This window comes from Triticum aestivum, chromosome 2D, assembly GCF_018294505.1.
Source record: "Triticum aestivum cultivar Chinese Spring chromosome 2D, IWGSC CS RefSeq v2.1, whole genome shotgun sequence".
Lineage (NCBI taxonomy): Eukaryota > Viridiplantae > Streptophyta > Magnoliopsida > Poales > Poaceae > Triticum > Triticum aestivum.
In genome coordinates this window covers 400,190,860-400,215,895 of record NC_057799.1, presented here as the reverse complement: position 1 = coordinate 400,215,895, position 25,036 = coordinate 400,190,860, and positions in this window count along the sequence as shown.

Here is a 25,036-nt window from a genome sequence, read left to right as displayed (position 1 = left end):
TCGGCTTGGGCGTACAAGGGTAGCGGATACCCTGGAGGAGGCCGCTCGCACCAAGGCCTCGTCACCACCTGCATCGCCGATTCGTCACGATGGTGAACCGGCCTCTTCTTTGGCGGGAGCGACCCTGGATCATCATGGGGGGCCTTTCCTTTCTCGTCAGCGGAGAACCTTCGGATTGGCGCCATCGGAGCCGCTACTGGCAATGGAGCAGAGGAGGAAAGAAGCAAGCGAACAAGGAAGAGATGGGCGATGGGGGCTCTGCCCCCCTCCCATTTATAGCGGAAGAAGGCCAACCGGCGCCTCCCACGATCACAGGTAATGATGGTTTTCCTTGCATGTCACAGGGACTTGTCAAGTCGAGCAGTTGACGAGGCAGCATGGGGAAGTGGAGACGCCCACGTCCAATCAACCGCCACACGTCGACCAAGGCCGCAGGCTTTTGGGGCCCGCGTCGCTCCGCGCTTGACCTTTGGCTTTGCCTCGAAGCCAAGCCCGAACGTGCCTTGGGCCCGGGGGCTACTGTCGGTGTTCTGGGAACGGGGGTCCCCAGACTTGCCTGCCTGCGGCCCACGGCGTGGCTGCGCTGCAGGCCTGTACGGCCCATCTTCATCAGCGAGACATTCAAGACCCTCGCGAGGCGGACGACGCAAGACCTCCTCGGGAGGGGCCTCACCAGGCTGCCTCGCGAGGAGCGGAGAAATCAAGGCGGGGCAAACCTCGCGAGGCTCTTGTGACGTCAGCCATGATGATCAAGATCAGGCGGGCGCCAGGCGGGCGCCAGCACGCGCAGCGTCCTTGTTTCCTCTTTGGTGCTAAGGAGGCAAGCGCAGGCGCGGAGTACCGAGGCATCAAGCAAAGGTTTCCATATCAGCGCAACGAGACCAAGACCAGCAGAACGGCAGGACGGAGGTCACCATGGAGCCCAAGACGGCGTCACCACCAGAGCCTTTCGCAGGCGAAGACCGCTTTTGTTAGGATAAGCTGTACTAGTTGTCCCCTTTCAAATTGGCCATTGTTGGCTCCCTTCCCGATCAATATTTGGGAAGAGGACCAGGGCCTATATAAGTAGAGCTAGCCACCCCAGTAGGGAGGGAGATCGGATCCAAGGGATTCCACCACCCATCCTCACATCCACAAGCTCATTGAGCACAAGAACACCTCAACCTCAGGAGGCTGTTCTTCCCCTTGTACTGTTCATCATCAGCCCAAGAGGCAATCCACCACCACCACACTGGAGTAGGGTATTACACCACAATGGTGGCCCGAACCAGTATAAATCTTGTGTCTTTGTGTTGCGAGTATGTCGAGTTCATCCGCGAGGTTTAGCGAGCTAGGGCGTAGATCGGTAGGGAGGAAATCTCCAAACGCACCCCAGTGTTCGAACCTTGAGGGTTTTGCCGGAACCCCGTGATCCGACAAGGGGGCCCACGGGGAAGGGGGCGCGCCCAGGGGGTAGGGCGCGCCCCCACCCTCGTGGCCAGGGTGTGGGCCCCCTCTGGTTAATTCTTTCGCCAGTATTTTTTATATATTCCAAAATGTGCCTCCGTGAAGTTTGAGGACTTTTGGAGTTGTGCAGAATAGGTCTCTAATATTTGCTCCTTTTCCAGCCCAGAATTCCAGCTGTCGGCATTCCCCCTCTTCATGCAAACCTTGTGAAATAAGAGAGGATAGGCATAAGTATTATGACATAATGTGTAATAATAGCCCAAAATGCAACAAATATCGGTATAAAAGCATGATGCAAAATGGACGTATCACGAGTCTTCACATCATGAGTAAAAAAGGTGGCTATGTCATTCAACTTACTGAGATGTGCCACAACAATTTTAGTTTCATAACCATGGAAAGATCAGATTCAACCAAAGTAATTAACTCTGGGTCGACAGAGAATTCATAATCCTTATTTTCAATAAAGACAGGTGAAGTAGCAAACTTAGGATTATATTTCATTCTATCATTTAGAGATTTTTCTTTATACTTGCGTAATAATTTCCCTAGATCATCTCTATCTCTGCAAGCAAGAATATCTCTAGTAGTTTCTTCATTCATAACATAACCACTGGTACAACGACGTCCTAAACAAACGGTTTAAAACTCCTTTCCGCGACGGCATTTGAAACCGTCGCCAAGTGAGTGTGGGCGATAGGGGGTCCTTCCCACACGACCCAGAAATCGTCGGGGATAGGCCCTCATGGGACCCAGGCTGGGGCCGTGTGTGATCGGCGAGGCATGGAAACCCAATCATTTCTGTAGGTGTGTACATCCCACACGGTGAATCCCATAAATCATTTCCGTAGGTATGTACATCCCACACGGTGAATCCCAGAAATCATTTCCGTAGGTATGTACATCCCACACAGTGAATCCCATAAATCATTTCCGTAGGTATGTACATCCCACACAGTGAATCCCAGAAATCATTTCTGTAGGTATGTACATCTCACACAGTGAATCCCAGAAAATCATTTCCATAGGTATGTACATCCCACACAGTTCTTTGTGTGGAAACGTTTGTGCAAGGTGGCCTAACGCAAACAGTTCGCTGCGGGAAGCTGTGTGTGATTGTTAGTTGATCGAACACGCCTACTTTCTAGAAACCGTGCGGGTTGTTTGAGTTCATCGCCCACGGTGCTGTCTGAGTAACCGTTTGCAATAGAAAACCCCAATAAGCAGGGTAATTAGCCTATTATTGATAATCCATGTACTAATCAAACTGATATTTACTATAAAACACGCCAGATATTTCATATTTGTATAAAAGCAACCAGGATTTCATAATCGAATTACATCAGATAGCTTCGAAACTCAGTTACGCCATTACACAACAGCACCAAGTTTCACATGCAGCATCAAAAACCTTTGCAAAGTAGCATCATACACGGTAAATAGACAGATGAATCTCATCTGGGAAACTGCAGAAGAGGAAGGCAAATCTTGAGCCTTCAGTGATGTTGAATGTCCTTGCAACTTTAGGCCAGTGGCTATGGATAATTGCCCGCCCAACCTTTGTCCTTTTCAGCAAGACTTCAATATTGTACAGTGGGTGTTGGATGAATACCTTCCTCGCCTCTTGACCATGCAGGTGGTTTGAGAGGTAATCATCGGTGAACTACTTTGAAAAGTACTGAAAACAAAGCTATGCATAAATCGTTGTTGTAAATTTTGAAATGGCGCAAGGGGTAAAAACAAGGTAAAAGAGTTGGTACCATCCTATAGTTGACTGATGTCTTCTTCATTGTGCAAACAAAGATCTTGTTGTTATTCGTCGCAAGTTTCTTCATCCTAACAATCTTTCTGAGTTTCTTGACTTGACTGATATTCATGGAAATCTCATTTCCCCATATGCAAAATGGGTCGAACAGTGGGTCTAAGCCTCTGACAGCAGGACCTACATGTGCAAGACCAAATTGTAAGAAACCTAAATATTAGAATGATTCCTGCAACTGCACAATAATGTGCTATTAGCCAAAGGACCCTGCTTGAACAAACCTCGATGGTAAATCGCAGTGTCTCCCATTGTTTCCCTGCAACACACATAAGGAAGATCTTGATCAGGTTAACTAAGAGTTGCCATACTATCAGTAGAATATGTATTGAGTACAGCAAAATTCAATTGGTGTCACATGCATAACAATACAAAATTGTACCCATAGCAAATGAAAATCAAATTGCAGAACTACACCAAACAGTTAAATGGACAGCAGACCAAATGAACCAAAATAGTTAACTGAGCACGACATTGCAGAATAGAAACATGTACTAGAAGATAAGACAGTTAACAAAACAAAGAATGCTTGAGAACAGTAGTACGAAATGTAGCAATTGTTGGACCAAAGTGTTAACTGAACATTACATTTCAGAGGACCAAACTGTTAACTGAACATCAGATTGCATATTAACATTACAGAGGACAAATCACTAGAAGGCATTGGCGGTGGCCTCGAGAAAACATCACGAACTGTATTTTAAAGTAGACAACCGCGTGGTGGTGTCGACGGTGGCCTCGAAGACGAGGTGCTCCTCCAAGATCTGGCAGTCGACATGCATGTCAGCCATAGCAACCTCGTTCGCGTGTGCGGCCGCATGCTACTCAGCTCCAGGTTATACCGCATGTAAAATGGCTATGAGTGGCGCTTAATTGGAGGAGGGGGCAGTGATTTGGGTGGAAGGTGTCGCTCCATCAGTCGGGGCATGTGGGACGGGAAAGGAGGAGGATGGTGTGGGTGGGGTGTGGATTACCTGACCATGTCACTACTAGGAAAAGGGCTATAGATGAAATGGCCACTAATGGCGCACCAGACATGTGGTGCGCCACTACTATATAGCAGTGGCGCACCATGTGCTGGTGCGCCATTAGTGTGAAAAACACTAATGGCGCACCAGACACACGGTGCGCCACTAGTAACCCAATTTTTTTTTTCCAAACATACTAATGGCGCACCAGGGCACAGTGCGCCATTACTAGTTCTAACTAGTAATGGCGCACCAGCCTCATAGTGCGCCACTACTATATTTTTTTTTGCAAAACTACTAATGGCGCACCACTAGCTGGTGCGCCATTAGTAACCAGGGTTACTAATGGCGCATTTGTAGGTGGTGCGCCATTAGTAACCTGGGACCAGCTAGATATTTTGGACAGCCACACCTACCCACTCACTTTCCCCACTTCATTCTCTCCACCTCCTCCTCCAAGCTTGTCTCGGCTGCCTCCTCCTCCTCACCTCATTTGCACCATAAATTCATCCAAATTAAGTGGTTAAATTACCTTTTTTGATAGGTAAGTAAGGGGAAGCTATCTTTATGTTGTTCTCCCTCCAACAACGTGCACATGCACTTTTTATGGCCTAGCTAGATCTATGTATGTTTGTGGTGTTGCATATGTTTGTGGTGTTGCATATATGTTTGTGTTTGCAGGTACCGGTATTTGAAATGCGATAGTTGCCAATATTTTGCCGGAATGTTGATTCATTTCCGTTTCGGCGAGAATTTTGGCACTATGCATTCTTTTTGGTCCTATTTTTAGGGAAAGTCATGCCAAATTTTTTCTTGGTTCTAAAATATCGTTTTGCTCTACCCCGCAGGCGACCATGGTCCGCACGATGACCGAAGGCATCGTGAATAGGTTTTTGAGCTCCGCGAAGGCCGAGATGCTTCAAAAGAACGAGACGGAGATAAGATGTCCGTGTCGAAGATGCAAGCTGAAGAGCCTTATTGCGGACCCGGATTCTGGGCAGGTGCGGGACCACCTGCTCTTGCGTGGTTTCATGGATGGCTATCGGTGGCAAGGTGATGAAGATGACTATGAAGTCGTCCATGGGGGCCGGGCAAGAAATGAGGAAGGGCAGCAAGACAACCACCGCGGCTCGGGCGGGCGAGAAGACGAAGAATCTCCAGGACATGATCACGACGGTGATGCTGTACACAGTCATCATGTAGAAGATGCCGGACATGATGATGAGGAAGATGCCGGAGCAGACGAAGGGCATGATCATGAAGATGAAGATGCCGGCGGAGCAGACGACGATGGACCATCGATGGGCTGGGTGCAGGACCCTCATATTCAAGAGCTGCTTCTCAAGCAGACGGATAACGCAAGAGCTGCCGCCCGAGAGAAAGCCAAGCTGGATCAACTGGAGATAGACGCGGTTACTCCATTGTATGAAGGATGCAGGCCCGAGGATACCCGCCTGAAAGTAACGCTCATGGCTCTGGAGATGAAGGTAAAACACAAAATGACCGACGCATGCTTCGACGAGAACATGTCATTCTGGCACGAACGTCTTCCCAAGGGGAACAAGTGCCCGACCAGTTTCGAGGAGGCGAAGAAAATCGTGTGTCCTCTGGATTTACCGCACGTGAAATACCATGTGTGCATGAACAATTGCATCATTTATCGGGACGAGCACGCGGAGTCTACCATATGTCCGGTGTGCGGCGTCACTCGATACAAGAAGAGGAAGAAAGCTCCTCGAAAAGTGGTGTGGTACTTTCCGATCACTCCTCGTCTGCAGCGGTATTTCGCGGACCCTAAGGTAGCAAAGCTCCTGCGTTGGCACGCGGATAGGGAGGAGAAGAAGCGAGAAGATGACGCAAATGATCCGGAGATAAATAAAAAAGACAAGATGCTGAGTCACCCTAAGGATGGGAGCCAGTGGCAAGCGTTGAACTTCGAACACCCAGAATTTGGGAAGGATCCAAGGAACATCGTGCTGGGCGCGAGCACCGATGGAGTCAATCCGTTTGGCAGCCAGAGAAGCACACATAGCACCTGGCCTGTGTTTGTGTGGATGTACAACCTTCCCCCCTGGTTGTGCATGAAGAGGAAGTACATTCACATGAGTATGCTAATTGAAGGGCCGAAACAACCAGGGAACGACATCAATCTGTATCTGGGGCTGCTGAAAGAGGAGCTAGACACGCTGTGGAAAACGCCAGCCAATACGTGGGACGCCGCAGAGAAAGAATATTTCCCTATGAGAGCCGCACTGCTCACGACGGTGCACGACTATCTCGGTTACGGATATCTCGCGGGGCAGGTGGTCCACGGATTTTCTGGATGCGTCAGGTGCATGGATGACACAACGTATCGCCAGCTAGATAGAGATCCCGGGTCTTCGAAAACCGTGTTCATGGGACATCGAAGGTGGCTTCGCGACGATGACCCGTGGAGGAAACGCAAGGATCTGTTCGATGGTGAAACCGAACCCCGAAGACGCCTGCGTACGAGGAGCGGCGAGGAAATAGACGAGCTGTTGAAAAATTGGAAAGATTGCCCACTGCCGGGAAAGAAGCAAAAGGCGCCAGAGCCGGGAAAGAAGCGAAAGGCGCCAGAGCCGCTGCTGAAGGTATGGAAAACGAGGTCTGTTTTCTGGGACTTGCCGTACTGGAAGATCCACCGTGTGCCTCACAGCCTTGATGTCATGCATATCACGAAGAACGTGTGCGAGAGTCTGCTTGGTACCCTGCTCAACATGCCAGAGAGGACCAAAGATGGGCCGAAAGCAAGGGCAGACTTGAAATCAATGGGCATCAGGGAGGAGCTTCACGCTAATGATGATGATGATGAGGCGAAGCAGGACACGGAAAGTCGTCGCAAAGGCAAAAAGGCCAAGAAGACCGGAAATGACTTCCCTCCCGCGTGCTTCACTCTAAGTCAGGAGGAGATCGATCAGTTTTTCACCTGCCTCGTAGGAGTAAAACTTCCTTACGGTTACGCGGGGAAGATAAGCAGATACCTAGACTCAGCGAAGCAGAAGTTCAGCGGGATGAAGTCTCACGACTGTCACGTGCTGATGACGCAGATACTTCCAGTTGCAATCCGTGGGATCATGGACGCGCACGTCCGTGAAACGCTATTTGGCCTATGCAACTTTTTCGACGTCATCTCTCGGAAGTCGGTTGGCGTGAGGCAACTCAGAAGGCTACAGGAAGAGATCGTGGTGATACTATGCGAGCTTGAGATGTACTTCCCGCCCGCATTCTTCGACGTTATGGTGCATCTGCTGGTCCATATCGTGGAGGATATCATCCAACTCGGGCCGACGTTCCTGCACAGCATGATGCCGTTCGAAAGGATGAATGGTGTCATCAAAGGATACGTTCGCAACATGTCACGTCCAGAGGGAAGCATAGCCAGGGGCTTTCTGACCGAAGAGTGCATCTCCTACTGCACGAATTATCTAGGCATCGAGAACCCCGTTGGTCTGCCGTCAAAGGCACCTCGGCAGGCTCGCTGGATGGGGTCACCGTGAGGGTCGCCGCGAAATGCATGTCGACTTCGAGGGTCGACTCGCCGACTTTGAAAGAGCAAACCTAGTCGCGCTACAACACATAGACGTGGTCGATCCTTGGGTGGTAGAGCACAAAACCTTTATTGAGAAGACGTACAATGACCGAGGCCAACAGAGGACGGACGGAGATATAATCAAAGAGCACAACTCATGTTTCACGCGTTGGTTCAAGCAGAAGCTTCTGTCGTACCCTTTACATGAGGATTCTTCCGCGGAAGAACAACTCATATTCGCCTTGTCACAGGGCGCCGAGCACAACCTGATGACGTATGAGGCGTACGATATCAACGGCTACACATTCTACACCGAGGACAAGGACATGAAGAGCGATGGTTATCAGAACTCCGGGGTAACGATGGAATCCTACACCGGTAACGACAAGGACAGATACTACGGAAGGATCGAGGAGATCTGGGAGCTGAGCTACGCTGGAGAGAAGGTCCCGATGTTCCGTGTCAGATGGGCCAAGAGCGTCATAAAAGAAGACCGGTATTTCACCACCATGGTTATACCCGAAGCCAAATCCAAGACCGCGGGCGCGAACGTCACCGCGAAAAATGAGCCATGGGTACTGGCTTCCCAAGTGGACCAATGCTTCTTCATTACCGACCCGTCAAAGCCCAGTCGTGTTGTCGTGAGGAGAGGCAAAAGGAAGATCATCGGAATGGATGGAGTCGCCAATGAGCAAGACTTCGACAAGTACGGCGACCCGAAGATGGAACATGACGACGACGATGAAGTACCAGCATACACCACAAGAAGAAGCAGGACCACCCTACCTAAAGGACGTCCGTTCAAGAGAAGAACTCCATTTACGAAAAATAAGGGCAAGAAGATTGTGAACAGATAGCTAGCTAAGATCGATTGTATTTAAATTGTAGCCTTCATTTCTCGATTGTATTTCATGGGCACTTTTTGAACTCATGAATATTTTCAAATTTCATGGACACTCGATCTCGATCCCCCTCCATCTCGATCGCTATCCCACCTCGCCAGATCCGGTCCCCCTCGCCGCCGAGCACCCCCCGCACCCTCTCCCCCGCTCCACCGGCCGCCGCCACCGACCCCCCGCACCCTCCCCCGCTCCACCACCGCCGACGACCCACCGCACCCTCCCCCGCTCCACCGCCGCCGACGACCCCCCGCACCCTCCCCCGCACCCTCCCCGGCCCGCTCCACCGTCACAAATGAATGCAACTAAAATTGCAAAAAAAAATTTCATTATATTTTCAAATAACAAATTTGATGATATTTTCAAATAATAAATTTGATGATATTTTTTCATATTCATAAATATTTTCAAATAACAAATCTGATGATATTTTTAAAAAATTATTACTGTTTTTATAATAAAATTATTACTGTTTCATATTCATATTCATTTTCTAAAAAATTATTAGATGCAACAAAAAATTAAAAAAAATTACTTATGGCGCACCTCTGGCTGGTGCGCCATTGCTATATAAAAAAAAGATTACTAATGGCGCACCTCTGGCTAGTGCGCCATTGCTATATAAAAAAAGATTACTAATGGCGCACCGATCGCGGGTGCGCCATTGCTATCTAAAAAACATACTAATGGCGCACCGCTGCGGGGTGCGCCATTAGTAAGCTTCCCCCCTAGCTAATTCCTCCCTCTCCCTCGCCAGATCCCCTTCGTCCCTCTCCCTCGCCAGATCCACCCGCGCGCTGCCCCGACCCACACGACGCCGCCGCCCCGACCCCCGCCGGACTCCACCCCCGCCGCCCCGGCCCCACCACTGCAGCTCCCCCGCGCCCCCGCGCCCCCCACCACTGCAGCTCCCCCGCGCCGCCGCCCCCGCGCCCCGAGCCGGAGGAGGAGGACCAGGAGGAGGACGAGGAGGAGGAGGAGACGACGACCGCCTCTACCTCAGCTCAGCCAGGCCACGCGCCGCAGGCCGCTCCCCCCAATCCAGGCCGCCGCCCGGACTCAAGTCTGCAGCCTCTCCTCCTCAAGAAGAAGAAGAGGTACGAATCCATCTTCCCCTTCTCTTCTTCCCTTTCTAGTTTTCTTCTTCGTCTCCCGCATCTCATGCGTGCGTGTGTGCAGTTTGTCCGGAACAAGATCGCCAACGTCGAGGGGCTTCGGGAACTGACGAAGCTTCGCGTGCTCAACCTCAGCTACAATCGAATTTCGTGCATCGGCCACGGTAAGTCGCAGACTTGGGGTTCTTGCATTGCACTGCACATCTTCTGTAAATTCCTTAGTACTAGATTTCTTTCTGGTCCATGTACACCTGCATCCTATCCAAGACAGACATGTAACATTCCAGGAGTTGGTAAAGTTCACTGAAATTGTTGTAGTCTAAAAAATGTTAACTGAAACTGCTGTAGTCTGAAACTGTCAGGAGTTGGTAATTATCGGCAACTGTAGTCTAAAATTGTTGTAGGTTGGTTCAATTGTCCATCATTTTAGCGACGACTGCGCCTTGCCCCCCCCCACATTGCTGTTGATGTGCTTGCGCCGGTTGGAGCTCTCAAGGAAATTTTGTGATCTAGTAATCCACTCTTCTTTCTTTACAGACGGCGCGCGCGAGCAGAGCCACCTACTTGTTTGCATCACATGCTTGCATTTTGACAGAATCAGATAGTAAAACAGAGCACCATTTCTATGCGCATGTTGTACTAGTATGCATCTGAATGTGCACCATATCACTATGCGTGCCTAACATGTGATTTTCCCTTCAAATGCTCTATCATAGTGACATGTATGGTGAGGGTCACGGGACTGACTGTATGGTTCTGCTGGTGTGGTAATTGATTTACTTGTTTGGTTTGGTAGCTGGAGCACTGTATCAGTGGTGCTGAACTGCTCTTGTTATCTGACTGGTTGGTGCGTTATGAGCCACCGTGTTGTGTATGGCCTGCCTGAGAATTGGTTAAGTAGTAAGTTGTTTAGGCTTGGCCATTTCCACTCATTGTAGATAGATAGAGTTACACTTTTGTTACATTGCGTTATCTTTCTGTAGAGTAGTAATGCTCCACTTCCACATATTTTTAGTTAGTTATCTTCCAGTAGTATTTCAAATTGAAGCCCTGAGCAGCAACACCTCTTGTGTTGTTCACTATCACATAGTTGCAAAACTCCAGTTGCTTTGGTGCAGTTCTTCTGGCCACTGGCAGTTTTTATGCTGCATGACACTCCTAGTTCATGGGGTGGATGGTCCATGGCTCATAGCTCAGAAGATGGATATATGGCTATTTAATTTGCAGTCTCTTATCTACCCTGCCAGTTAATAAACAAGTACTCTGTTTTCAGATAGCTTGATAGTTAATCAACAAGTACTCTGTTTTCAGATAGCTTGATCATTGCAATTTGTTGCTGTCAGCATGAGTTTATGTTGTTATAAGTTTATGATCGTACAACTGCAATTTCATTTATGTTGTTATAAGTTTGTTGCTGTCAGCATGAGTTAACTTGCTGTCATTTATCGAAATTCAGAATGTGCTGGACTATATGTTCATTGGTACTACTTGTGATGCTGCTACTGTACTACTTGGGAATTTTGTCAACTTGTGATGCTGCTGCTGTACCCCGAGAGGCCCTTGAGTTTGCTGGAATGTCGATTAACTTCCGTTCCGGCAAATTCGGGTACTCCATATGTCCTATTTTCAGCAAAGGTCATGCTGAAATTTTCCATGAATTTTAGCATGACTTTGCTAAAAATAGGACATATGGGGTACTTGTGACTAATGCATGGGCCGGGGTCTTAGTACTTAATTAAGTAGGATCAACTGCCCCTTTATTCTTGCTGCATTAAACCATAGGTGGCAATAGAGCCAAGTGATTAGGCCCAACTTAGAATTCTCCTTCCCAGCTTAGCTTTTAGGGTGCCTCGGTGTCGATGAGAACCTAAATGATGTACGCTTAGGCTTTTAGGGTGCCTCGGCGTCGACAAACCCTAAATGATAAAATTAGCTTTTAGGATGCCTCGGTGTCGAAAAACCCTAAATGATGAGACCATGATCTTGTTCCTTGACAATAACCAACTTTTTGACCAAACTTTTTTCCTATTTAGAGCAAAACATGGCCCACAACGATGAGGCCGGCGGTTCGGGCGGCAAGCAATTCTGGGAGTTGTCCCAGGAGCTGGAGGAAGAACGTCACCACAATGAGGACGACGCTGCGGAAGACACCGATCCTGACTACACAACCCCTAGTGGCGTCGGGGATGACACCACTGATGGTGCCGCCGAGGATGCCACCACTGATGATGGCGGCGCACGCACAGATGGCAGCCAACCGAAGAGGCAACGGAAGGACCGGCGCCCGAGCGTGCTCGGCACCGTCAAGGAGGAATTTACTGAAGTGAACTCCGACGGGCATCCAACGGCGCCAAAACAAGTAGTCAAGGGGTACTCGGTTCAGCTCGGGTGCATTCTCCGGAGCACCGTCTCGATCAACACCGAGAACCTAAGGCATAAGGACCGAGGGAATTTGCGCAGCCTCCTCTTCACGAAGCTGCACGAACGATACAAGTTCCCCGCTGAGTTTGCAAACACACGCCTCTCAGGGAATAAAGTGAACAGTGCCGCCCTCACGAGGATGAGCACGGCCCTGTCTACATGGAGAAGCACGGTGAAGGCAATGATTGAAAAAGGTGATAGTTATGAGAAGATCAAGGCGAAATATCCTTTGATGAGCGAAGATGACTACAAGGAGTTCAAGATCAAGTGCGAGAGCAGCGCAACCTCCGAATCAAGTCAGTGGGGGAAAGAAATGCGGCAGTTGAACTTAGGGGTCCACCAACTCGGTCCCGGCGGTTACAGAGTGGCGGAGCCTATATGGGACAAGGAGGACGCGGAGCGTGCCGAGCAAGGCCTACCGCCCCGCTTCGAGAAATTCCGTGACAAGCAGACCAGGAACTTTGTCAGGGCCCGGTACAAGGAGGACCCGGTAACAAAGGAGCTTACCACGGATCCGAAGACCAGGGCGCTTGAGCTTGTTCTGGTAAGGAATACACCCCCGCGTAATTAGCTCCATATGGTTGCATTCTAATTAATGAAGCCAAATTTCTAAATGGTTCACATTCCTTCCGCAGGAGGCTGAAAGCAGTAGCGCGGGGTCGTCTCAGAGCTCCCCTTTTGACACCCCTTTAAATAGGGCGTTGAACGTAATGAAAAACAAGGATAAGCTCAGTAAGCCGTCGTCAGCTGGTCGTGTGGCCGGCAAAGGCTTGTCCACAAAATGGTCGTCATACTATACCGCTGGTGGGCGAAAGGAGAAAAAGACCAGCTCGGAAAGCCAGTCGCGCGAGGTTCAAGAACTCAAGGCACAAGTGGCGCGGATTCCGGAGATTGTCCAAGAGCAAGTGCAACAACAACTGGGAACGACGCTCACCGCCATTGTGCCTACCTTGATTCAGGGGCTGACGACGTGGATTGCGGGCGGCCAACAGGGGCCTCCCCCGGTTCCCAGCTTCACGGCCAGCAACTCGCACAACGCGCAGACGGCGCCATTGGTGTCTCCGGCGGAGGCGGTATTCGTGTCTCCGGCGCCGGCACGGGCATTGGAGCTTAATGCACCCGGGTGTACGCCGGCCGGCACCTCACCAGCAAGCGGCCGCTCCGTCAGTTGCACGCCCGCCGTTGGCAGTGCCTCGACATTAGCCGAGCTCGACGGCATCACGGTAACTAAGCCTCTCGGCCGATGACTTCATCTCCTTTCCTTTGACTGGGCATCCCTGACGCCCTACATGTTTTCGCAGGGCGCCGCCAACGTTCCTTGCACTCTCCTGCACTTCGTGGGCGGCGAGTTGGTCGATGTCGCCAAGGGCAGAATCGTTCAACCGGGCAACCGCGTGTTCCACGATAATCCGATGCCACCCACCTTGTATAGGGTTTAACTGGTTCAGGTGCTGCCAGGCTGCAACAAGTTGTTACCTCCGATTCGACCCGCTGGGGCCGACGAAGATGATGTGATGAGCCTCCGCGCCTGCGTAAGCTGGCCCCTGCTTTGGCCGAAGAGCCAGATTCGTTTGGGGGCGGGGGACACCACCCCACAGACAAGACCGCCAGCCGTGCCAGCGCCAAGCCATGGCAAGAACGCCGCAACGCTACCAGACATGCCGGACATCCCTATGGCACAGGATCCGGACATGCATATGGCACAGGATCCGGACAACGACAACAACGACGACGGTACATTTTCCAACGTCGATAAGTACTTTGCCGAACATGGGTACGGTGACGAGTTCTGCGGGCCTCCTTCTCAAGAACCCAACCCTGAAAAAGACGACCGTGATCTAGCTGGTACGGCGGAGAAACCCAATTGCAACAGGCGTCGTCTGGCGTTCAGTTCTCAGGAGACGCCTCCAGCTGCCGCCTTCACCGAGCCTCATATAGCTGAGGTGCGAAATATTATCAGCCCCAACACGCTCAAGAAGGCGGTCTGTGAGCAGAACTCGATCCCATTACAGCAGATCAGGAAGAAGGGACGGAAACGAAAGACTAACAAGGGCGCCGGTGCGAGCCAGCCGGCACCGAGTACGATCCGTGCTCAGGACGGGCCACCTTCACCTAAGGATATCTCGAGGAGGGTGCATGTGGCGGGTAGGGCGATGCTACCGACAAATATGCTCAATGCTGCAACCGGTGCTATGCGGAGTCTGCATGACAGTGTTCTTTCTTTGGAGAAGCGGCGTCTCAGAGAGAATGATGTGGCATACCCGGTTTTCGTGGCCAAGGTGCCAGAGGGCAAGGGCTTTGTGGATAGCGCCGTCGGGGGTACGATCGTCCTGCGGTTTGATGACATCTTTGCTATGTTTAACCTTCATCCGCTGCACTACACCTTCGTTCGGCTGTTTTCGCTGAGTATGGAGATGCGGATCATTAGAGACAAGACCCCGGACATTGTGATAGTCGACCCCTTCTACATGCGTGCCAAGATCTTGGGCAGCGCTGGGGACCGGCAAGTCGCGAGTTCACACCTCGAAGGCGTCATTCTGGCAAACCCAGATAAGGATAACTTCCTCGTGCCTTACTTTCCCGAGTAAGTCATCCCCTAACCGCCCCGTAACATATGATTTCTTAGATTTCGATCGTTCTTTTTTTTCTAACATTCCGTGTTCTGTGCAGTGACACACATTGCACACTCATCCTCTTAAGCCCGAAATATTCCATGGCCACGTATTTCGACCCGGACCGTGACTCCAAGATAGACTACACAAATATCAAGAAAGTTCTTGATGATGCTCTCCCCGGCTACGCCGCATCTGGAGGCACCTTTAAGAGGCCAGCTCGTAGGTACGGCAGGCACGTGTTCACCCACAATACGACGTTCCCCTGCGTCAAGCAGCCGCCTGGCGGTCAGAAGGATGCCTACTACGCCCTCCATCACATGCGGGCGATCGTACGGGACCATAATCACCTTCTGCTACCAAATAATCTCAAAGATTGGGCCGCAAGCTTGGCGGCAATCCAGGACGCGGACATCCGACAAGAATTCTTTCGCATCCAGTCGGAGTTTGCAGAAATCATCCATCAAGATGTCCTTCGTACCTCGGGGCAGTTCTACCTCAAATATCAACCGTCCAACAGTGAGATAGACACAACGCTACAAATGCAGGCTGACAACGCCCGCGACTTCATGACCATCACGACAGACGGCGGCTTCATCCACGCTCCGGTCCCATGAGTCGAGTCGAAAGTAGTGATGCTATGTGTAGTTCTGAAACATCGATTAGCTCATGTTGTAATTAAACTTTAATGAACTTGTATGTCTCTTTGGTTTGGACAGTCGTTCAACTTAGATGTAATCGATGCTATTTATTAGTAGGACCATGAATCGTGCTATTAATGTCTTGCTTTTCTCTTCCGATCCTTTTGTTGCATACTTATATATTGCTTATGTATTGTCTGTTGTTTGGCTAGTGCATAGAGATGCCGTCGTATGTCGTGTACAAGGGTAAGGTTCCCGGAGTCTACGACGACTGGGAGGAGTGTCGGAGACAGGTTCACCGTTTCAGCGGTAACAGTTACAAAGGGTACACCACTAGGGCGGAGGCGGAATCTAGATACGCGCGCTATCTAGCGGGAGAGAGGAGGGAGCGTTGGAGGAACCGGATGAAGACCAGTTTCATCGCGATGATGCTCATCGTGATGACCGCAGCTCTCTTCTATGTGATGGTAGTTTAGATGATCGATATCGACTTGTAATGTGAAGACAAACTCGCTACTCACGGTCTCGAGACTTGTAATGTTCTATCTTTGTTCGGTCTTTTGAATTCGGAGACTAATATGATGAATTGTATTCGGAGACTAATCTTCTATTGTATTCGATGAATCTGCTGTTGCTGTGTGGTGCTGTCTATATTCTGTCCAATAATATATTTTGTAATCTGTGCAAATATCAGAAAAGAAAAAATAATAATCCCTAATATACATACTAATGGCGCATCACCCCAACGTGCGCCATTAGTATGCCAAAGGATACTAATGGCGCATCACCCCGCAGTGGCCATTAGTATGGCAAAGCACATGTGTAAATATCACCCCCTGGGAGGCACACTAATGGCGCATGTTGGTCTATACTAATGGCGCACGGCGTGATGCGCCATTAGTATACCAGATACTAATGGCGCACCAGTGGTGCGCCATTAGTATTTAATACTAGTGGCGTGGTACTAGTGGCGCACCAGTAGTGCGCCATTAGTAGGCAAAACTGGTGCGCCACTAGTAGGCCTTTTCCTAGTAGTGTATCGACGTGGCCGCGCAGCAAGAAGAAGGGTCGGCGGCGAGGAGGCCGCGCAGCAAGAAGAAGGGTCACCGGCGAGGAGGCGGCGCTGCAAGAAGAAGGGTCGTCGGCGAGGAGGCGGCGCTGCAAGAAGAAGGGTCGTCGGCGAGGAGGCGGCGCTGCAAGAAGAAGGGTAGCCGGCCAGGAGGCGGCGCTGCAAGAAGAAGGGTAGCCGGCCAGGAGGCGGCGCTGCAAGAAGAAGGGTCGCCGGCGAGGAGGCTGAGCTACCAGTAAGTAGCAGTGAAGGTTTGAACTTGGAAAGCAAGGAGGAACAGTGGAAATGTGGCTTTTGGTAGGAGGGAGGGGGCGGGGAGATAGATATTTCCGCGGTGGCAAAAAAAAATTCACTCGGTGCCACGAGAAGCTGGCGCGCAAGTATGGTTCAAGTGGGGGCGATGGACCGTAGACGACGAAGCTTCCTGCGTAAGCCAGACAAGACGGTGCGCCAAGATTTTATATCGCATCCCACACGATTCTGTCTAGTAAACTGTTTGTGGTATACCTGATTTTTTCATTATGTTTTGAAAGACAAAATGGTGTTACGGAGGGAAAGGATGGTGTCTGAATTGCTAGAACATTTACGTACAGTGAACTCGCAACTAGTACATGAGTGCCGTGTTTAAATTTGGAATTATTCCGGGTTCGTTTGGCATTTTTATGCATTAATTGAGTTTCTAGGCATTTAATGTGCATAATTCAAATTTGCACTATAAGCACATGCGCCAATGCACCAAAGTTTGCTGAAAAATCACATGTGTGTCTTTGGGTGAATTTATAGGTCCCATGCAAGAAATGGGAATAAAATTCAAACATCTGGGTGTCGTGGCTCGGCCGGAATGATTGAGAAACTTGGTTTTTTAATTCCTGTAAATCCAAAACACGGCTGAAAATCATGAAACTTGCCATGGTGTCATGACATGCCACCAACATGCTGCAGTAATTTTTTTGGCCGAATTGGGACAAGCTTTGGTGTAAGCTTCTTGCAAACCGGAGCTTCCCTCAAGAAGGCTCCTGGTTCCGAGAGGCAACGTGTCACCTCCGTATGCGAAATGACATACGTACACTGCCTTCTCCCGCCTTAATTTTTTTACACAGGGAGATTAGACCAAATAGAAGTATCGTGCTAAATTTTGGAATTATTCCGTGTTCGTTTGGCCTTTTTTATACATTAGTTGAGTTTCTGGGCATTTAATGTGCATAATTCAAATTTCAACTACAAGCACGTGCTCCAGTGCACCAAAGTTGTTTGAAAAATCACAAGTGTGTCCTTGGGTGAATTTCTAGGTCCCATGCAAGAGATGGGAGTGAAATTCAAACATCTGGGCGTCGTGGCTCGGCCGGAAAGATTGAGAAACTTGGTTTTTTAATTCCTGTAATTCCAAAACACGGCTGAAAATCATGAAACTTGGTATGGTCTCATGACATGGCACCAACATGCTGCGGTAATTTGTTTGGCCGAATTGGGACAAGATTTGGTGTAGGCTTCTTGCAAACCGGAGCTTCTCTCAAGAAGGCTCCTGGTTCCGAGAGGGAACGTGTCACCTCCGTGTGTGAAATGACATACGTACACTACCTTCTCCCGCCTTAATTTTTTTACACAGGCAGATTAGACCAAATAGAAGTATCGTGCTAAATTTTGTAACTATTCCATGTTCGTTTGGCCTTTTTTACACATTAATTGAGTTCCTGGGCATTTAATGTGTGTAATTCAAATTTGAACTACAAGCACGTGCTCCAGTGCACCAAAGTTGTTTGAAAAATCACATGTGTGTCCTTGGGTGAATTTCTAGGTCCCATGCAAGAGATGGGAGTGAAATTCAAACATCTGGGCATCGTGGCTCGGCCGGAAAGATTAAGAAACTTGGTTTTTAATTCCTGTAATTCCAAAACACGCATGAAAATCATGAAACTTGGCTTGGTGTCATGACATGGCACCAACATGTTGCGGTAACTTTTTTGGCCGAATTGGGACAAGCTTCGGTGTAAGCTTCTTGCAAATCGGAGCTTCCCTCAAGAAGGCTTGTGGTTCCGAGATGGAACGTGTCACCTCTGTGTGCGAAACGACATACATACACTGCCTTCTCCCACCTTAATTTTTTTACACAGCCAGATTAGACCAAATAGAAGTACCGTGCTAATTTTGGAATTATTCCGGGATCGTTTCGGCTTTTTTATACATTAATTGAGTTTCTGGGCATTTAATGTGCATAATTCAAATTTGAACTACAAGCACAGGCTCCAGTGCACCAAAGTTGTTTGAAAAATTACATGTGTGTCCTTGGGTGAATTTCTAGGTCCCATGCAAGAGATTGGAGTGAAATTCAAACATCTGGGCGTCGTGGCTTGGCCGGAAAGATTTAGAAACTTGGTTTTCTAATTCCTATAATTCCAAAACACGCCTGAAAATCATGAAACTTGGCATGGTTTCATGACATGGCATGAACGTGCTGCAGTATTTTTTTGGCCGAATTGGGACAAGCTTTGGTGTAAGCTTCTTGCAAACCGGAGCTTCCCTCAAGAAGTCTCGTGGTTCCGAGAGGGAACGTGTCACCTCCATGTGCGAAACGACATATGTACGCTGCCTTCTCCCGCCTTAATTTTTTTACACAGCCAGATTAGACCAAATAGAAGTACCATGCTAAATTTTGGAATTTTTCCGGGCTCGTTTCGCCTTTTTTATACATTAGTTGAGTTTCTGAGCATTTAATGTGCATAATTCAAATTTGAACTACAAGCACATGCTCCAGTGCACCAAAGTTGATTGAAAAATCACATGTGTGTCCTTGGGTGAATTTCTAGGTCCCATGCAAGAGATGGGAGTGAAATTCAAACATCTGGGCGTCGTGGCTCGGCCGGAAAGATTGAGAAACTTGGTTTTTTAATTCCTGTAATTCCAAAACACGCCTGAAAATCATGAAACTTGGCATGGTGTCATGACATGGAACCAACATGCTGCGGTAATTTTTTTGGCCGAATTGGGACAAGCTTTGGTGTAAGCTTCTTGCAAACCGGAGCTTCCCTCAAGAAGACTCATGGTTCCGAGAGGGAACGTGTCACCTCCGTGTGCGAAACGACATACGTACACTGCCTTCTCCCGCCTTAATTTCTTTACACAGCCATAATAGACCAAATAGAAGGACCGTGCTAAATTTTGGGATTATTTCGGGTTCGTTTGGCCTTTTTATACATTAATTGAGTTTCTGGGCATTTAATGTTCATAATTCAAATTTGAACTACAAGCACATGCTCCAGTGCACCAAAGTTGTTTGAAAAATCACATGTGTGTCCTTGGGTGAATTTCTAGGTCCCATGCAAGAGATGGGAGTGAAATTCAAACATCTGGGCATCGTGGCTCGGCCGGAAAGATTGAGAAACTTGGTTTTTTAATTCCTGTAATCCAAAACACACCTGAAAATCATGAAACTTGGCATGGTCTCATGACATGGCACCAACATGCTGTGGTAATTTTTCTGTCCGATTTGCGAAGGCTCACACATTAACAATCAACAAAGTCATTTTGGAACAAGTGTTATCACGTTACAAATCGGAAACACAAGTATTATTGAAACCGTGGGCGTTCAACGTACCAATTACGTGCGGCCACGCGCCCCTTTTTTTATTGGCTAGCAGGTGTCGTGCGGGGTAGCTATTTGAGTACGGGAGGCGTGCGATCAGACCCCTGCGCATGCTCATCGGGAGGAGAGCCCTTTGACCGCTACACGCCGCGCACCTCCCTCCCAACATCTCTATTAATGGCGCCCGAGCACCTGTTCTACGGCGTGGCTATATGTCTCACTGGACTGAGATTTAAGAGAGAAAAATGAAAATCTGAAAAGAAAATTTTGCACGGATCTTGATGTAAGATCCGGCGGACCTGTATAGAATCAACTGTGACTTATAGCAAGCATGATGAATATAAGGAAGATGACAGTGGATAATAATTGTCTTACATATTTAGAAACATAATTAAAAAAAGCGACATGCAGCAACACCCGAAATACAAAAGGGCAAAAGAAGAAGGAAGACAACGATCTGGCTCGCTGATCTCTACTTTCTTGATGCGTTGCTGCAGGCCGTGGGAACTAGTCTCCGCGGCGAGCGGCGACGAGCTCTTTCTTGTCCTCAAGATGCTGCTTGAGAGCATCCACAGATTCCTCCACCAGCCTTCTGCGCTCGATGCGCAGCATGGCATTCTCGTCCATCAGTTTCTCGACGATGACACCGGTCCTCTTCAACAAGGCAGTGGTCTGCTCCTGCTACTACGCACTTCTGACGATCTTCGCCCTCAGCAGGTTGCGCTCGGCCCGGAGCTTCGCATTGCTCTCATTTAGTTGCCGGATGACGTCGGTAGACTGTTCAAACAAGGCTTTTAGGTCATCCTGCAACCTCTCCCACTTGGAGATCTGATCCATCTGCCTAAGGACGAGGGCACACATGCGCTTGTCAGAGTCCTTGCCTGCCCGCGAGGCATTTTGCCAGGCCGCCGCGGCGCGGGAGGACATCTCTGCTGCATTCGCAGCGCGGTGGGACATCTCTTCTGCTTCCGCGGCACGGCCGGACCAGTCTGCTGCATCGACAGCGCGGCGGGTCGTCCGTGCTGCTTCGGCGGCGCGGCGGGACCTCTCTGCTGCTACGGCCGTGCGGCGGGACATGTTGGCTGCTTTCGCAGCGAGGCGGGACATCTCTCGTGTTCTCGCTTCTAGGCTCGCCTCTCCCTAGTGGCAATCTCTCGACCCAAAACTCACGCTGGCCATGGCGGACGCAAGGGAACGATGATGAATGACTTGTTTGTTTTTGACTTCTTGTGGATGAGGAGTTGAGGAGGAATGTGCATTCATCTTGGAGTAGTAGTATTTATAACCGCGTAGTAATACGTTCCTAAGTGGGAATCCGTTTAGGTTTTGATCGGTGTAAACAGGTTTGCAATTTGGAATGTGACGGGACGCGTCCTCCCTGTTCTTCTAAACAAAATTGTAACGGGACGCATGCTCAAACTTTACTGACGGTTATAAGTGCGGCACTATTCTCGGAAGGCGTAACGTGGGCACGTACGCCTTCTCGGCCGCGTACGTGGCGTTTGCACCATAGGGTGCACCGCAATAGGCAATGTCAGCACACGTCTTGTTCCAACAACCGTGCGCGCTCGTTATTACCATCGCGCACACTTCTTTTAATTAGAATGGGTGTGCCCGTCTAGCGCGCGCACGTTGATCTATCTAACTGTTTCAGTTTGTTGTGGCTAATTGCAAACAGTTCACCCATGTGAAGTCTATGCCATCAATCGCAGACACTTTGATCTGGCTTACCCGTTTCTGTTCTATTGCCTATCGCAAACAGTTAATCCTTCTGAACCATATGCCCTCAATCACACACACCTTCATCTAGCTGACCGTTTCTTTTGTGTTGCCTAATCACAAACAGTTCATCCGAGTGAACCGTATGTTGTATATCGCACACACCTTCATCTGGCTTCCCGTTTCTTTTGTGTTGCCTAATCACAAACAGTTCATCCGAGTGAACCGTATGCTCTATATCGCACACGCCTTCATCAGGCTGCCCGTTTCTTTTGTTCTGCCTCATCGCAAACAGTTCATTGGACTGAATCATATGCCCTGGATCACACACGCAACTAAAATCTGAACCGTGTTTGATGCATCCTCCCTTGCAAACGTTTTGCACCATTTTTGATGGTTTTTTTACATCCCCGTTTGTTATTGATGCATCGCACACAGTTTCGTGAAAGGGTCTCTCATGGTAGTGTCGCGTTAGCAGCATCCTGCAGTAGTGAACCTTCCGGTACCTTAGGCAATTCATATCTAGGAAGGCTAGTTATAGCAGGTGTTTCAGGAGTTCCAGTTTCAGGCTCATCATCAGATTCAACAACATCATGTTGTATTACTCTAGCAATTTGCTCATCAAGAAATGCACCAAGTGGCACATCATCATTATCAAGCAAGGTACTAGCATCATCATAAGCATTATCCATAGCAAAAGTAGCATCATCAATAACTTGTGACATATCAGAATTAATAGCATGTGGTGGTGTTGCAAGTTTACTCATAACAGAAGGTGAATCTAAAGCAGAACTGGATGGCAGTTCCTTACCTCCCCTCGTCTTTGTGGGAAAAATATTAATCTTAGCATCCTTCACATTCTTCATAGTGATAATTTGATAATAATCCCAAGTGACTCAACAAATATAGCTATGCTCCCCGGCAACGGCGCCAGAAAAAGGTCTTGATAACCCACAAGTATAGGGGATCGCAACAGTTTTCGAGGGTAGAGTATTCAACCCAAATTTATAGATTCGACACAAGGGGAACCAAAGAATATTTGAAGGTATTAGCAACTGAGTTGTCCATTCAACCACACCTGGAGATTAATTATCTGCAGCAAAGTGTCAGTAGCAAAGTAATATGATAGTTTTGATAGTAGTGATAGTAGCAACGGTAACGGTAACAGTGATAGCAGTAATTTTGTAGCAAGTGTAACAGTGATGATAGCAGTAGTAACTTAGCCGAAATAATATAAGATAAATTCATAGGCATAGGATCGGTGACTTGTTGGATGATATTCATCATGAGACAGTTATAACCTAGGGCGATACGGCACTAGCTCCAGTTTGTCAATATAATGTACGGATGTATTCTGTAAATAGTCATACGTGCTTATGGAAAGAACTTGCATGACATCTTTTGTCCTACCCTCCCGTGGCAGCGGGGTCCATATTGGAAACTAAGGGATATTAAGGCCTCCTTTTAATAGAGAACCAGAACAAAGCATTAACACATAGTGAATACATGAACTCCTCAAACTACGGTCATCACCGGGAGTTGTCCCGACTATTGTCAATCCAGGGTTGCCGGATCATAACACGTAGTAGGTGACTATAACTTGCAAGATCGGATCTAGAACATGGATATAATTGTGGTAACATAAATGGTTCAGATCTGAAATCATGGCACCCGGGCCCAAAGTGACAAGCATTAAGCATGGCAAAGTCATAGCAACATCAATCACAGAACATAGTGGATATTAGGGATCAAGCCCTAACAAAACTAACTCAATTACATGATGAATCTCATCCAACTCCACACCGACCTGCGAGCCTACGAAGGAATTACTCACTCCCGGTGGGGAGCATCATGGAATTGGCGATGGAGAAGGGTTGGTGATGACAAAGAACAAAGACCCCCCCTCCAGAGCCCCAAACGGACTCCAGATCTGGCCTCCCGGTGAAGAATAGGAGGTGATGGCGGCTCCGTCTCATGGATTGTGACAATTCTTTCTCCCTGATTTTTTCTGGAAAATAGGGTTTTATAGCGTCGGTTTCAGGGTCAGCGGGGCCACCAGGTGGGGACAACCCACCTGGGCGCGCCAGGAGAGGGGGGCACACCCTGGTGGGTTGTGCCCACCCAGGTGCCCCTATCCGGCAGGTCTTGGCTCCAGAAATTCTTATTTATTATATAAAAATTCCTCGCAAAGTTTCGTTCCATTCCGAGAACTTTTATTTCTGCACAAAAACAACACCATGGTAGTTCTGCTGAAAACAGCGTCAGTCCGGGGTTAGTTTCATTCAAATCATGCAAATTAGAGTCCAAAACAAGAGGAAAAGCGTTAGTAAAAGTAGATACGTTGGAGACGTATCAGTAGCGCATTGACAACCTTCGGGTTAGTAGCTTCGGAAATATTTATTTTGATGGCTCTAGACCGATAAACCTCCTCGATAACATAGGGGCCTTCCCATTTTTAGAGGAGTTTTCCTGCAAAGAATCTAAAACGAGAGTTGTACAAAAGAACATATTCTACGGCTTTAAACTCACGCTTTTGGATTCTTTTGTCATGCCATCTTTTAACTTTTTCTTTGAATAGTTTTGCATTTTCATAAGCTTGGGTTCTCCATTCATCTAATGAGCTAATATCAAATAACCTCTTTTCACCAGCAAGTTTGAAATCATAATTGAGCTCTTTGACGACCCAATATGCTTTATGTTCTAACTCAAGAGGCAAATGACAAGCTTTTCCATAAACCATTTTATAAGGAGACATACCCATAGGATTTTTATATGCTCTTCTATAAGCCCAAAGTGCATCATCTAATTTCTTAGACCAATTCTTCCTGTACCTATTAACAGTCTTTTGCAAAAATAATTTTATTTCTCTATTGCTAAGTTCAACTTTCCCACTAGACTGAGGATGATAAGGTGATGCAATTCTATGGTTGACATCATACTTGGCAAGCATTTTACGGAAAGCACCATGAATAAAGTGTGAACCACCATCAGTCATTAAATATCTAGGGACTCCAAATCTTGGGAAAATAACTTCCTTAAGCATTTTAATAGAGGTGTTGTGATCATCACTACTGGTTGGAATAGCTTCTACCCATTTAGTAACATAATCAACAACAACCAAAATATGTGTATACCCATTAGAGGAAGGAAAAGGTCCCATGTAATCAAATCCCCAAACATCAAATGTTTCAACGGCA